The sequence below is a fragment of the Bubalus bubalis genome, chromosome 19 (genome assembly GCF_019923935.1).
Source record: "Bubalus bubalis isolate 160015118507 breed Murrah chromosome 19, NDDB_SH_1, whole genome shotgun sequence".
In the NCBI taxonomy this organism is placed as follows: Eukaryota; Metazoa; Chordata; class Mammalia; order Artiodactyla; family Bovidae; genus Bubalus; species Bubalus bubalis.
The window spans coordinates 66,237,510-66,254,056 of NC_059175.1; the positions used below are offsets into that span (position 1 = coordinate 66,237,510).

Below are 16,547 nucleotides of genomic sequence, written 5' to 3' on the forward strand. Positions count from 1 at the left end.
AGTCTTTGGCATAGTCAATGAAGGAGAAGTAGGTGCTTTTCTGGAATTCCCTTGCTATTTCTATTATCCCACTGATGTTGGCAGTTTGATCTCTGGTTCCTCTGCCTTTTCTAAATGAAGCTTGAACATCTGGAAATTCTCAGTTCACATACTGTTGAAGCTTGGTTGGAGAATTTTGACCATTACCTTACTTTGGACAATATTTTGGCCACCTGATGAGAAGAACTGACTGCTTGGAAAAGACTGATGCTGAGAAAGATTGAAGGCAGGAGGAGAAGGGGACAACAGAGGACAAGATGGTTGGATCACATCACCAATTCAGTGGACATGAGTTTGAGCAAGCTCCAGGAGATGGTGAAGGACAGAGAAGCCCGATGTGCTGCAGTCCATGGGGTCACAAAGAGTCAGACATGACTGAGCGGCTGATAACTGAACTGAAAAAATACAGCAAACTAGTAAATATAACAACAAAAGCTCAGACTCACAGATATAGAGAACAGATTTAGAGTTACCAGTATGGAGAGGGAAGGGGAAAGGGGCAATACAGCGGTAGGGGATTAAAAACAAAATATTATGTATAAAATGAGCTGCAAGGATATATTGTACAATGTAGGAAATACAGCAAATATTTTATAACTATAAATGAAGTGTAACCTTTAAAAATTGTGAAGTGCTGTATTACACACCTGTAACTTATATAATATTATACATCCACTGTGGAGCCCTATTCCAAGGTCACAGGTGTGGAGCCAAGGTCACAGGGCAAAAAATCTGGAACTGTCCAAGCCCCATAGCAACTGTTACCACGAGCCTCCAGATCTAAACTGGCCAGTTCCCCGATCCCCATATTAGGTAAAATACCCACCTGTTCGGAGAAACATACTGACTGAAACTGCCCACCCTGGCCAGGCAGCATAGTAACCATTTGTGTGAGTTATTTTACACAGGAAGTCCTGGCAAAGAGCACAGAACTAATAAACCATTAGCAACCAGAAGAGTTCAGGAAAGCTCAAAAGGAGACATCACGTGTCTGATCCCCTCCCAGAAGCCTTCTTGTTGAAATCCATCTCGGCTGAGCAATGCGTGTGCCACCAGGAAGGATTCTGTCAAAGTGATTGGCCAGAGACAATCCGGAAACTAACCCCATCACCTTAAAACCTGAAACTGCGAGCCCCATGGCAGAGCTGGCCTGCTAGGTTCCTTTAGCCTGCTACTCACCCCTGGAGCCCCTTCCCAACCGTCTCTTGCTTCGTCAGCTCATGTGTCTCCTCGGACAATTCATTCCCGAGTGTTTGACTGGAGCCCACTCTTGGGGCCTAGAAGGGGTCCCCCTTCCTTCAACAACCCTAGTACCCACCCCTATAGCATCTTAACCAATCAACTATCGCCACCATTCCAGTAGGAACTTCCTCTGTCTCCAGGCTATAAAAATCAGCTACTAGCCTGAGAAACGGGTCAGCTCTCCTTTTAGCCAGGCTGCTGTTCTAGCAGCATCTCCCATGCTAATAAACTTTATTCTCCTCTCATCTTGCCTCATGTCTGGAAATTCTTTTCCAACCCACACACGGACCATGACATCAACTATACTGCAATAAATAAATAAAACAAGCAAAAGTAAAATGCACATATTAAATTTTAAAATGTTTAAATTGTATTTTAAATCTAAAGGTAACATCTTATTTTAAAAAACAAAAAGTAAGTTTCATTTGTACCTTGTTAGTAAGCATCCCGTAATAACTCCTGTCAAAAGCTGTGAGGTTTTCCTTATCAACAGAAAGTCTGACCCGTTTCTCTGCCCCTCACCACCTCCTGGCCATCTCCAGGCCCCCGGTGAAAGAGGCAAGCAGTTTTGGTGACAAACGTCACTGGCAGCCACGTCATCTGTGATGGAAACCCCAGTGCCTCCTTACGCTCCTGACTGAGAGGTGCCAGCATCACACTCATGAGTCCAGCTCCAGGAATCAGAGGCTCAAGAACCAAAGGCTTCCTGGCCATGACCGTCCGCCCTCCATCAGCGCAAGAGTCACAACATCCATTTTAACTTTTTAAAAAAAAATTGAACGATTGAACCAAGGGAAATTAAACAGCCCCTGGGTCAACAGAGATGGCAGTCTCCCTAAGAGATGATGGGTGACTCTCAGCTGCAGAGAGAGGCTCTGGGGGAATCAGGGAGGGACCTGCAGCAGGGCAGTGGGAGGAAACACAGGCTTGGACAAAAAGACAAATAAGGAGGGAAAAAGCAGCTGGGCTTCCATGTTTCCAAGAAAGGGTAAGTGGGCAGAACACCTGAGGAGAAGCTTGTAAAGTGGTGTGATTATCGGGGCGTTAGAAAGTTTAATCGAAGAGGGGTATGGGGGGACTTACCTGGCTGTCCAGTGGTTAACACTTTCTCTAGCAGGGGCTGCAGGTTCGATCCCACGTGCCTTGTGGTCAAAAAACCAAAACATAAAATGGAAGCAGTATTGCAACAGATTCAATACAGACCTTAAAAATGGTCCACATCAAAAAAAAAATCTTCAAAAATAAATAGAAGAATTTAGGAAAGAGGCTAGATTTCTAAAACTCAGAGCAGCGTGATTCCAACAATAGGAAGAAAGCAGGTCAGGGAGGGAGGTGGGGTTGGTGGGAGGGAGACACAGGTGGGGGCAGGGGAACCTCTTTTGCACCCAGATGGATCCAGGGAGCTGCAGAGAGGATCTGGGTGTGTGACAGGAGAGACAGGGCCCCAGATGGCTCACACCTGTCAGCACAAGAAGCCTTCTTAGAGCAGAGCAAGCCCCGCACAGGCTGCGTGTCCCTGTGAGCGCCCTTTGTGTGCGGTGCCTTCTGCAAGGAAACCCAGGCTGTTCTCCAGGCCCCAAGCCCCGCTCTGCCTCAGGGCTGGTCTCCTCAACATCCCCGCCCAGACACCGCCCCCCTCCTGGTCCTCCGAGGACCCACCAAAGGGGCACGTGAGGGGTTGGAGCCACTGCGTAAGGGTCTCCTTTGTGGCCCAGGAGTTTCAGTTCCGCCTCTCCAGGTGAAGCCAGTCACATGCGGGACTTCCCTGGTGGCCCAGGGGTTAAGACTTCACCTTCCAATGCAGGTGGTGCAGGGTGGACAACTGGTCAGGTAGCTAAGATCCCCACATTCCTTGCAACTAAAAACTCAAAATATAAAAAAACAGAAACAATATTGTAACAAATTCAAGAAAGACTTTCAAAATGGTTCACATCAAAAAAAATTCTAGTCGTACAAATCATACCCTAATCCAGCATGCATGCTCAGTCGCCTCAGTCATATCCAACTCTCTGTGACCCCATGGATTATAGCCCACCAGAATCCTCTGTCCATGGGATTCTGCAAGCAAGAATACTGGAATGGGTAGCTGTTCCCTTCTACAGGGATCTTCCCAACCCAGGGATGGAACCCATGTCTCTTCAGTCTCCTGCATTGGCAGACAGGTTCTTTAACACTAGCACCACCTGGGAAGCCATTAATCCAGTATTTTAACCATCAAATCAGACTATTCCATACAATCCTGTCTAGAGTCCCAGTTGAGGTAGACAAACTAGGTGTTTTTATTTTTTTTTTAATTTAATTTTATTTTTAAACTTTACATAATTGTATTAGTTTTGCCAAATATCAAAATGAATCCGCCACAGATGGTCCATCCAAGGAACGTACTACAAGTACTCTATATTAGGCATCAACGCATCAGGTCAACAGGGACAAAGAAGCAGAACCTGTTTGACTTCACCTACATTTGCCCAAAACGCTATGACCAACAGGTGACTTGAAAGTGAAAATGAAAGTCGCTCAGTCGTGTCCGACTCTTTGCTACCCCATGGACTATACAGTCCATGGGATTCTCCAGGCCAGAATACTGGAGTGGGTAGCCTTTCCCTTCTCCAGGGGATCTTCCCAACCCAGGGACTGAACCTAGGTCTCCTGCATTGCAGCTGAATTCTTTACCAGCTGAGCCACCAGGGAATCCCAACGGGTGACTTGGAAAGACCAGAAGGGAGCTTTCTAACTTCCTTTACTTTTTCCTCAAAACTGGTAACGAATTTTTTTTTCAAATTATGATGTAAATAAGACTCAAAATAAGCTCACAGGCAGGAACTGAAACTGGATGGGCTGCGGTCGGTGCCTACCAGTTTCCGAGTAGAATCCCATGGAAGTGCAGTGGGCTCGCCTTCTCCTGCTGAATATCATCGGGTGGTCTTTCAGATAGGTTATTGCGGTAAAGCTGGGGCGACACTCGACTGATCAATCCGACAGCCACACGTAGACCACATCTCATCCAGCCTGATCTTCATCCAATCCGTCTCATCAGCCAAGGAGATGCTGGTGACCTTCTCCAAAGCCACCAGACCCACCCCCATCTTCCCCACAACCTAGTTCCGGGGGCGGGGGGTGACCCCTCTGGTCCCAGCCAGCTCTCCACGCCTCTTCTGCACACACACACGAGAGAGGAGTCTGCAGGGCGGTTCCAGGCTCCACGCCCCCAACAGCCTGCCCAAGGGGAGAGTCCCCTCCCAGGTGCCTGGCAGACTGTGGCATCATTACCAGGATGGGAGGCAGGGGGGGCAGGGGACGGGCAGTGGTCATGACCCTGTGGCGGAACAGACAGCCGCCCTCCCCTGCCCCCCAGACCCCACGGACTACACATGGGTACCTGGCAAGGCTCCAATACGAAAACAAAAGAACAGTAGTACATTTGCATGCGTGCACACACCACACACACAGGCTAACTTCGATGATCACGGGGATCAGAAGCGGCACAGCCATCCGGTGTGCCGGGCAAGAATAAGAAGCCGCAGGAGAGGAAACAGCTAGCGCAGGCCCACCTGGTGATCCCTCCGCAGAAGTGGGTCAGCCCCGCGCAGGCGAGAGCACGGCGCGGCCTCCAGCCTGAAAACAGCAGCGCCTCCATTGGAGAGGCCCCGGGTGGCCTCTCAGCCCTGCCGTTAAGGTCAGTGCTCCAGGCAGCAGGGGCCAAGGCCAGCCAGGCAGGTCTGCTGCTGTCTTGGGCCCAGCCAGATGCCCACACCACTAACGCATCTTCAGCTTGGTTCTTTGTTGTTCAGTCACTCAGTCCCTGTCTGACTCTTTGCAACCCCATGGACTGCAGCACCCAGGCTTCCCTGTCCTTAACCATCTCCCAGAGTTTGCTCAAACTCATGTCCATCGAGCTGGTGATGCCATCCAACCATCTCATCCCCTGTCAGCTTGGTTCTACTTTTTCCTTTTTCCATGGGACAAAATTAAGCCTTAAAAAAATCAAGCCCCTTGTGCTAGAGCCTGTATAAACACCTCAGGCTTTGAAAGGGTGATGAACTTAGTCCTTCCCAGTTCCAGTGGAGCAGATAGCAGACACACACACACATACATGTGCACACCACTCATACATATATAGACCCATGCATGAACACACATTCTGACTCACCTGTGCAACAGACATACTTACACATACACATGTGGGTGTTCACCTACGTGCACCCTAGAGAAACAGCCAGACAATATCCAAGAGGTTGAGAAGATCTCCAAGAGCAGGAAGCAGGCTGTAGATGAATCAAAGTGTCAAATAGATTAACTGCATTCTAGCATCGCTGGGCTCAAGAGCAGAGTTTCCCACAAAGCTTAGATCCTGTACATATTCTTGGCTGGCCTTGTCCATCAAGAATGTCTCTGGCATATTCTCGTACCCAAGTCCTGAGAAACTGCTCTCCGTAGACTTCATTAGAGCCGCTCCATATTCCAGACAGAATACAGAAGGAGACGTGCCCTGCATCAATATAACTCCCTGACTCAGCCCCAGGGCTTCCAATTCCCTGAGCTTCTCAATCCAAAATTGCAAATTCCCTCTTGGGAGAATCTCACTGGCACTGCTGTCTGGCCCTAATAAGTCAGCAGTGGATGTGGGCCAGGATCACACATCACAGACCCAGGGTGGACATTGTGACTCGAAGGTGGCGTGTGGAATGATGGACACAGAGCTTGCACTGTTGGGAGTTTGGGGGACAAACACAGAGATTTAGACACCTCCTTACAACTTTTGCTGTTGTTGTTGTTCAGTCACTAAGTCATGTCTGACCTCACAGACTGTATAGCCCACCAGGTTCCAGGGATTCTCCGGGTAAGAATACTGGAGTGGGTTGCCATTTCTTTCTCCAGGGGCTCTTCCCAGACCAGGAATGGAACCTGCATCTCCTGCATTGGCAGGTGGGTTCTTTATCACTGAGACATCGGGGAAGCCCTTCTTATAACCAACTATTGGTATTTCTGCAGGGTCTTTCCCATTACTTCCCTGAGGTCCTTGAGTCACAGACTTCACAACTTTTCCATGTTCTCCTGTCTCCTAAAAGCCTTGGTGACACATCATCCTCATCAGTTTGGAAGGAGGAAGAATAAATAACAGTAGGGACGAGACTCCATTCTTCGAGCCCTTGGCCCTGGGAACAGACAAGTAAATGGCAACACCTCTGTCATGAGGGCACCAAAGCTCTCAGCCAGACACCAGGAGAGCACAGAGAGATATACCTAAGCAAGAGTCAGACAGGAGGCTCCCCAAAGGGGGCCAGGGCCAGCCTGTGCTCCAGAGACTACACAGAGTCACTCAGCAGAAGGAGTCATTAGCAGTATATTGGGTGGTGGAGGTGTATTAGTTAGCTATCACTGCATAACAAATTTCCCCCAAACTTAGCAACTTAACATCACAAACATGTATTGCCTTTCAGTTTTCATGAGTTAGGAATCCAGGTGCAGGTAAGCTGAGTCTCCTCCATCAAGGTCTCTCCCAGGCTATGGACCTCTCAAGGCTCAGCTGGGGAAGGATTTCTCCCACTCACGTGATTGCTGGAAGGATTCATTTCCTCCTGGGCTGTGGATCGCAGGCTACACTCAGGTTCCTGCCACCCAGGCTCTTCCAACATGACAGATGTTTTCCTCAAAGCAAGAGACAAGAAGAGCCAGAGAGAGCAAGATGGAAGTCATCCTCTTGGGAAGCCAGTCTTCCCACGCGTGGTCATCCGGGTAGAAAGAAGACTGAGTTGTGAGCAGCTGCACGGCTATCCCTCAGGCTGAAGAAACAGAAACAATCCACTCACTCTGCAAAATTACTAAGATAGGATGTGAATCTAGTGATAAGTACTGCTATTATGAAGAATGTGGTACAGACAAGGATATATTTATTATTCATCACACACTAATTTATGTTATTGAATCTGAACAGCATTAATAAGATGCAGGAGCCATTTCCCAGCCTCTAAGATTCCCTACCATGTGCCTTAAATGTTATTCATAAGTATCCTGAATTTAACATACAGAGAATAAAAGTTGACCTTAATTCTTATCAAACATAAAAAGTGCAGACACGTTTTTCTGCAATTCAAAACCAGAGAGAAATCAGCAACTAATATGGAAATAATGCTTGGTTCTGCTAAGGTGAAAGAGTGTTCAATATGTGTTCTTGAAAAGTACACTTTCCCAAACTGATGCTTTATTTGTCTATAAAGCTGAATTCATTGATACTCACCATTGGCTGTTTTAAGTCAAGTATAATCCACTACAGTTTAATCAAATTATTATGGAAGCAAAAGATTAGAATGTTAAGAATCACAATATGAATGGATTAAAGCTATTTCAACCTAATTATTCAAGAACTAACCAAACTTTTCTACATTGTTTTCTCTGTCATTCAGCCTCTCTTCAGCCTACTTCAATTATTTGCCAAAATCACTGTCAAAAGTGGTAGTAAAGAGTAAAGCTAGGAATCAGAATTCAATTCAGGCTACTTTAACACAGAGTAGTTCTGCTTATGGTGCTTCAGATGAAATGGTCAAGATTTAAACTGTGTTTCTAAACTTATAAATTACAAATCTTTATTACTCCTAAACCCTGGCTTACACAATGTTTTTCTAGTTCCACTGGAAACAGAAAATGTTTTTTATGCAAAGCAAATGACCTCATATCTTGTTGAATCTCATATAAAAATAAGAGCTCTTCAACCCAGGAGACATAAAAAACAGATTAACATACTACTAAAAGCAAAAACTAATAATTCCAAGCAGTAAAAAAAAAAAAAAAAAAAAAACCCCAAAGTTATAAAACAAATGGAGAGCTAAAAGAAATATTTGCAACTAACTTCATACATAAGAGTTTATTTTCTTAGCACATAATAAGTTCCAATAAATCCTTAAGAAAGAGGCCAACAGTGCAATAGGAAAACATGGGCACAGTATGTAGTAAGAGAGTTTAAGGAACACGAAATGTAAATGTCTCTAAAGCATGAAAAAATTCTCCAACCTGTACTTTCCAAAACGTGGAGTCACCCCGAATCTTACTCTCCCATGCCCCCATATCTAATGTGTTAATGCTTCCTATTAGGGCTTCCCTGGTGGTTCAGACAATAAAGAATCTGTCAGAAGGGGCAACAGAGAATGAGATGGCATCATCGACTCAATGGACATGAGCTTGTGCAAACTCTGACCTCAAGTAGGGTCAGAGTTAGCTATCCAAGCAAACTCTTGAAAGACGGGGAAGCCTGGTGTGCTGCAATCCACGGGGTCGTAAAGAGCTGGACACGACTTATCGACTGAACAACAACAATGCATCCTATCGGCTCTGCCTTCTGAGAAGATCCAGAATCTTACCCACTCCTCACCACAATCACCTTTGCTTGGAGTCTTGTGATTCCTCACTGAGCCCTCTGCTTTCATACTTGTTCTCTATGCCATTCTGCACAGGGCAGGCAGAGTAACCCCTTTGAAATGTAACCCTACATCGGTTTCCCATCTCAGATCCAAGCCTGCAGTCCATGGCCCCAGAGCCCAGGCATCTGGTTCCCTGCAACCTCTCTACCTTCCTACCACACTGGCCCCCTCTTCTCCCACTCCGGCAGCACTGGCCTCCTTCTTCTCCAAGCTTGATGTGGAAGAGCTCCCCAAAGATGGCAGCATCAGTGTTGCCTGTGATGATTAATTTTGTCTGTCAACTCGGCCAAGCCATGGTACACAGAAGTGAAGTGAAGTGAAGTTGCTCAGTCGTGTCCGACTCTTTGCAACCCCATGGACTGCTACCCACCAGCTCCTCCATCCATGGGATTCTCCAGGCAAGAGTACTGGAATGGGTTGCCATTTCCTTCTCCATGGCATCTTCCTGACCCAGGGATCGAACCCAGGTTTCCCACATTGTAGGCAGATGCTTTTACTGTCTGAGCCACCAGGGAATGCCCATGGTGAGGGTGAGGGGACTCATCCAATCAGTTGAATACCTTAAAACAAAGATGGTACATAGATATTTGCTCAAACACCAGATTAGATGTTGTTGTGAATGTATTTTTTAGATGACATTAACCTTCAAGTCAGTGGACTTAATCTAAAGCAGATTACCTTCCATAGTGGGGGGTGAAAGTGAAAGTTGCTCAGTTGTGTCCAAGTTTTTGTGACCCTATGGGTTGTAGCCCGCCAGGCTCCTCTGTCCATATGATTTCCCAGGCAAGAACACTGGAGTGGGTTGCCATTTTCTTCTCTGGGAGATCTTTCCAACCCAGGGATTGAATCCACATCTTCTGCATTGCAGGCAGATTCTTAATCATCTGAGTCACCAGGGAAGCCCTGGCAGGGTGGGGAGGGGAGAGTGGGCAGGGGGGCTCATCCAGTCAGTTGAATACCTTAAAATAAAGATTGGGATCCCCAGAGGAAGAGAGAATTGATGCATTCAGACTTGAGCTGGAACACCAACTCTTTCCTGGGTCTTCGGGCTACCAGCCTACCCTGCAAGATTTTGGACTTATCCCCCACAATTGTATGAGCCAATTCTTTAAAAAAAAAAAAAACATATCTCTTTCCCCTCCTCTTACTCTATATATCTATAAAGGCATGTATAGAGAGGTAGATAAAAGCTATAGGTAGGTAGATAGATCCAGATATATAGATAGACCGACAGATAGGGAGATAGATGATGATAGACAGATAGATCCTGTTGCTTCTGTTTCTCTGAAGAACCATTACTAACGCATTGCCCAGTAATGTGACTTCATCTCTACCCTGAAGAGGTTTCGTTCATGCCCCTCCCCTGAGAGTCTGTCTGTTTTGATCAACAGACTGTGAATTCTGAGTTTAGGTCATAAGAAGCCCTTCAGCTTCCACTTCGTGCTCTTGGAACACTCGTTCTCAGAATGCCCTCATTCAGAAACTGCTCGCTAAGCCAGAAGAAGCCCTGCTGTCCAGGAGGAAAGAAATGGGGACTCCGTGTGACAGTCCTAGCTGACCGCGACCTTCAAACCATCCCAGCCCGGGGCCAACATGTGAACAAAGAGAGCTCCGTGTGATCTCAGCTTCTGACCTCAAGTTAGACCTAGCTCTCCTCCCAGGTGAGGCCTTAGCACCAAAGAGCAAGGAGGGCATCCCCACTGTGGCCGTCCAAGTTCACAACCCACAGAATCCCCAGCATAACCAAGTGATGCTCTGCTTGGTTTGGGTTGGTTATGCAGCAATTGATGAGCAGCGTGGGTGCCAAGCATGGCTCCAAACTTTTACGCCTGTGTGCCATCTCCCTGGAACTCCTCCCTGGAAGCCCACATGGCTCTCTTCCTCACCCCCATCAGGGCTTTGCACTAATGCCCATCACTATCCCCATTTAACACCACAACCCTGCACCCCACACTCTTTAGTCCTTAGTTTCTTTGACTTCATAGAACTTATTACCACCTGACATTTTCCTCTGTCTGTCTGCTCTAAAATGCCCACTGCCTGAGAATCAGGTGTCATTTGGGGTTCATTGTGTTCCAGGCTGCATAACTAGTGAACAGCAAGGCATCTGCACACAGTAAGCACTCAATTAACATTAGCAGAATGAACAAACAGATGAACAAACCTCACTTCAGGAGGCCCACACATGGGAGGGAGGTTCAAGAGGGAGGGATGTATGTACACCTACGGCTGATTCATGTTGTGGTTTGACAGAAAACAACACAATTCTGTAAAGCAATTATCCTTCAATTAAAAAATTAATAAATTTTTTAAAACAAGATACAAGCATATAATATACAACACAGGGAGTATAACCAACATTTTATAATAACTTTAAATGGAATTTAATCTATAAAAATATTGCATCACTATGTTGTACACCTGAAGTCATATACTACCATAAATCAACTAATTTTAATTTTAAAAAATAAAGAAAATTTAATACAAAAAAAAAAAGAGGGCCACAAATTAAAACTTGACAGACATATAATTTTGTACATGCTTGATTCACAAAACCCTAACTGTTTGGTAGTACACTCTGCTGGTGAGCTCACGGGAAACAGGCTCTGTTGTACTCGGTTGGTGAAGAACAAACCTGTGTAATCTTTTCCAAGGATGATTTGGCAAGACATGAGGTACACATCAACTTTGACTCAGCAGACTGCTTTTAGAATATATCCTACAGAAATGCTCACACTCACGTGAGATGGTATATCCACATGGATTCTTATGGCAACTCTTGTTTGTATGAACAGATGGTTCAAAACCAAATGCTCTTCAGTGTGCAACTGTTAAATAAATGTTGGTACATTCCTGCTAACAGACTTAGGTAGATATAAAAGAGAATGTGGCAGCTCCATACTTACACAGAACTTAGGTAGAAGAAGCTCCTAGATATATTGTGAGATATCTATTAAAGCAACTTCAGAACAGTATGTGTAGTGAGTAGCCAATTTAGTTATAATAGGCTGACTATTTCCCTAAGGATAGAAAAGAATTGAAAAACAGGCATGTCATGTGATTTGCATTTAGTATCAGCTGAAAAAAATGAATGTATTTTTAAAACAAAGATAAAAAGCTGGAGAATCAGAAAGCTTGAGAATATACACACACACGCATACATGTATGTATATGTACATATACAGAGAGAGAGAGAGATCTGAAACCGTTTGCTGTACTCCTAAAACGAGCACAAAATTGCAAACGGTTGAACTCCAGTTTTTTAAAAAAGCTTGAAATACTTCCTCTCCTATCTTTTCCACAAAGAGCAATCACTTGCTTCCCCTCTGCTTGTTTCAGGGGGAGACAGGTGACATGTCTTGTGGACAAACGAGAGGAAGGGAGAACTTTGTCCTTTGCTCCAGAGAAAAGCATCTGATGTACTGTTCAAAAATGCTCACAGCCGTCTCATCCAGTGCCAAGGACTTAGTCAACAGGAAATAAGCCATAGATGCTCCAGTAAAAGTTGTAGCAACAGATGTAGCTGATAAGAATGAAGGAAATTTTCTCAATATAAAGAAATTACAGGATAAACTGCTATTTATCTTTGCACATCATGGTGATTTGTGGGTCATCACACTTACAGATAGGTATTTTAAATACATATAAATGGTCAGGAAGAAGGCTGAACCAGAATATATATTCATGGATATTCCCTTTGGGGCTTTTCTTCAACACTATTATGCTGAATAAAGAAGATTCATTTCAAGAACATTACATTCAAGACTTTTTTTTAACAAAATGGCATAATTGTATCAAAGAGCAAATATTGTTACTGTTCAGTTGCTCAGTCCTGTCTGACTCTTTGTAACCCCATGGAATGCATCACACCAGGCTTCCCTGTCCATCACCATCTCCGAGAGCTTGCTCAAACTCATGTCCATTGACTCCATGATGCCAACCAACCATCTCACCTTCTATTGTCCACTTCTCCTCCTGCCTTCAATCTTTCCCAGCATCAGGGTCTTTTCTAATGAAAAGCTCTTTGCATCAGGTGGCCAAAAGATTGGAGTTTCAGCTTCAGCATCAGTCCTTCCAATGAATATTCAGGATTGTCCTTTAGGATTGACTGGTTGGATCTCCTCACGGTCCAAGGAACTCTCAAGAGTCTTCTCCAGCACCACAGTTCAAAAGCATCCATTCTTCGGCGCTCAGCCTTCTTTATGGTCCAACTCTCACATCCATACATGACTACTGGAAAAACCATAGCTTTTACTAGACATACCTTTGTCGGCAAAGTAATGTCTCTGCTTTTTAATAAGCTGTCTAGGTTGGTCATAGCTTTTTTTCCAAGGAGCAAAAGATATATTAGCCTTAAAAAAGAAACATGATATGTTACTTAGTAACAAACTATTATATGTCTTTTTCTTCCTCAGAAATCTTTCTAGGGTTAAGACAGTTAATGAGGATCATTCGTGCAACTGGCTTTAATCCACATCTTAACTGCATATTTAGTCAAAATGAAAAAAAACCTACACCGAAAAATTTGCAAAAGTGTCATCTTCAGAGATGGAGTCCCATTCCATTCAGCATTCTCTAAGCACACACCACCTAAAAGACACTGTACCATGGACACCCCCTGTCTTTAAGCAGGTCTTAGGAGCAAACTCCTGGGTGGGTAATCCCAGTGCAAGCTCTATGGATGCAGGACAAAGAAGGAAAAGAACCCAGGAGCAAGGCTTTGTGGAGGTGGCGGTATCTGAGCTGTGCCTTGAGGGACGAATGATGAGAAAATAAATACTCTTCCAGCAAGGGGGCAAGTCTGATGAGGCGGCAGGCTGACATGCCTAACTTCTAACCCCAAGAATAGAGAATCAAAAATAATATTCTGACTGGAGGGTTTTAGGACACAGCAAGGCCAGGCTGAAAGATTCCTGGACTAGGCGAGTTTCAAGCCCAGGCCCAGGTGATGAAAGAGAGGGAAAGGGGGGAGAGGGCAGGAGAGGTGGAAAGCCCACCAGGACGGGGCAGGATAGGGCCAGGCCTGCCGCTTTGCAGAAGAACAGCCACCTGGGGCATCCGTGGACGGGCTGGGCAGAGCAGTGGCTGGAAGGAGAGGGGGTTTCCCCAGGCGCCTCCCCTCCCCTGTCTGTCTTGGTCAGGCGCATCCCTGGGAACACGGGCCCGTGTGTTCCACGAAGTGCCCCTGGTCCCCTCCAGCCAGCTGCGGTGACACCAGGTCCCTCCTCCAGGATGCTTCCGGGGTGCAGGTCACTCCAGCATTAGGGCACGAGGGGTGGGGCTGAGGCGAGTGTAGGGCCCGGCAAAACAGCTGAAATCTGTGGTGGCAGCCATGGGGTTGGAGGCAGCCTGGGCACTCCAGGAGCACAGACCTGGGCCGGACATAGAGCGCCAGCAGGGGTGAAGTGGTGCAGAGACCGATACAGGGTAACGCGGTGCTCATGTGTCCCGCTCGCATGTACAACTTTTATATCTTTGAGGCTCCACAGGTAACTCGATAATTAACTTGTCTGACCAATAGACTTCTAACATTAACAAATTTAATCACTGGATTTAAAAAAGCCAGAATTGTCTCAAATCTAGTGGTGGAATGGTGCAGTGACTTTTATTTATTTAGCAAACATCATAGAGCATTAGGTGCTTCCCAGGCGGCACTAGGGGCAAAGAACCTGCCTGCCAATGCAGGAATCGCCAGAGACGTGGTTTCAATCCCTGGGTCGGGTAGATCCCCTGGAGGAGGGCATGGCAACCCACTCCAGTATTCTTACCTGGAGAATCTCATGGATAGAGAAGCATGGTGGGCTACAGTCCATGGGGGTCACCAAGAGTCAGACACAACTGAAGTGACTTAGCACACATAAAGCATTAACTATGGGCCTGACTCTCCCCTATGGGCACTACAAATATTAACTCGTTTAATCCACATAACAAAGTTTTGGGGTAGAAATTACTGTTGTTCCCATTTCACAGAGGAGGAAACTGAGGCACAGAGATGTTGAGTGCCTGGCCTGCAGGGCTCCATGCATCCTGGCTGCAAGGCTCATTGTCTCACCCTTCAGTTACTGTGAGCTCTCTGCCTCTGGGGTGTGTTTATCTTATGAGCTCCCACGGGAGTGGGGTTAAAACACACACTGCACGGCGAGTCTCACGCCCCGCCTGAGACGAAGGCCCTCTGATTCAACGTCTCTCCTTTTTCTTTCACCAGGTGCTCAACCAGGAGCAGAGAGCTTGTTTACCCTCAGACCTTTAAGACCTCAGGATTAATTAGCCAAACAGCAAGCTTCCTGCCATCATCCATGAATTCAGCTTCCCAGCCAGTCTTCAGGCTGAACCTGAACAAACGTCATAAACATGCCTTGAAGGGATCCAGAGCAGTCCTGTGTCAGGAGTATCACAGGAGAGACAGCGGACCCCCTGGTCTGTGTCGGCTCTGCCACCTACCAACCTGCACCCTGGGCAAGGCGTGTGACCCGCCCTCGGCTAAGCTCCTCGGTTCCCTCATCTGCAAAAGGGAGTCGAAGCACAGCTGCCCCTTCGGATCCCTGAGCACCAAGCGGGTGAGAGCATACAGAACACTCAGAAGACTGCTCAGTGTGTAGCTGGCCCCTAGAGAAGCACTTGATGCCATCACAGCATCATCACAGGAGCCCCACTCTAGGCCAGCAGGTCTGGACAGGCTCTGGTGGTCAGCTGTCATCCCAACCCCGACACCTGAAGTCACCTGTGACTCCTCCTCCCACCCACAGCACTTTACCTCTTTGTACCGATGCGATGGATCGAGCCCCGCAGCCACAGCTCACCCCCCACAAGAACCTGGGCTCTGCTATTCCAGATTTCCGATCTCAACAGCCAATGCAGGCTGGAGGACAGGCAGAGGAGGAATTCCAAAGAGGGGAGGGTACCTGTCTCCCCACCAACATATTCAGGCACCACCATCTCTGTGACCAGGATGTTAACTGGAGGCTCCTCATTTCTTTCATGGGGTCCCAATGTCCAGTAAAGTGATGGATTCATCTTTCCTAAGTGGTTCTGTCTCTACAGGTGACCACCCCTCCTGAGGTTCTCTGAGTCTTGACCAGGTAGGGGAGGGGGTCTTATCAGCTTCTTGACACAAACAGAACACAAGCCCCAAAAGACCAAACGCTGGGGCTGACACAGCCTGGCACCCTCTCCTGCTGCTGCTGTCCTGCTCTCAGTTGCTGCTCACCTCAGATGCCTCATCCTATCATCAGCAGCAATTTCTGCCAGATGGCAAATCGACAAACTAATAAAAACACATCACATAAGTGAAAAGAGCTGGCACCCCCTTCAGGGTATTCAGGCTGACATCGTGTGATTGGACCATGCACAGACTCTGCTCAGAAAAGAGGGGAAGCACAAATTAAATATTTGCTGTTAAAAATGGAATTGGTGAGAAAAGATGAAGGGTTTAATGGCTTATATTCCTCTGGGCTAAGCAAAACATCCCAAATTTTAAGACATTTGAGGATCTTCTGGAAATTGCTTTTTCCCAAACATTAGCAAGACTAAGGGACATTCATTTGCTTGTTGTTGCAAGGGAACTTCAGGCAAAAGACTTGGGAGCATAGACAAAAAAGATGGAGAGAGGGGGCTTTGGGAGGGTCTGCAAGACTTAGAACAAGGGGTGGTCCTTTGGGCTAAGGTGAGGAACAGAAGAGAGGATATCTCTGGGATCTTACTCATTGGGACCTCGAAGAACATTAGTGTGAAGGAATAAAGTGAAGAAAGTGCTCTTCTTCAAAGTTGCTTGAATCTTTTCCTCTCATTTTAAAGAAGCCACAGAATTTATCTTTGGAAGAAATACTGGGCCATTCATTTGGTGCAGGATGG

At 46.4% G+C, this 16,547-nt stretch overlaps 1 long non-coding RNA gene across 2 annotated transcripts in view; it reads right to left on the reverse strand.

Moving 5' to 3' along the window:
- Positions 1-593: 593 nt before the first annotated feature.
- Positions 594-16,547, reverse strand: part of LOC123330549 — a 46,566-nt gene continuing 30,612 nt past the window's right edge. For both annotated transcript variants that reach the window (XR_006546551.2, XR_006546550.2), the window contains 3 exons: positions 6,834-7,064; positions 2,941-5,546; positions 594-2,423 (listed from right to left, as the gene is read on the reverse strand). This is a non-coding gene — a long non-coding RNA (uncharacterized LOC123330549). The remainder of the gene's footprint in view (positions 2,424-2,940; positions 5,547-6,833; positions 7,065-16,547) is intronic.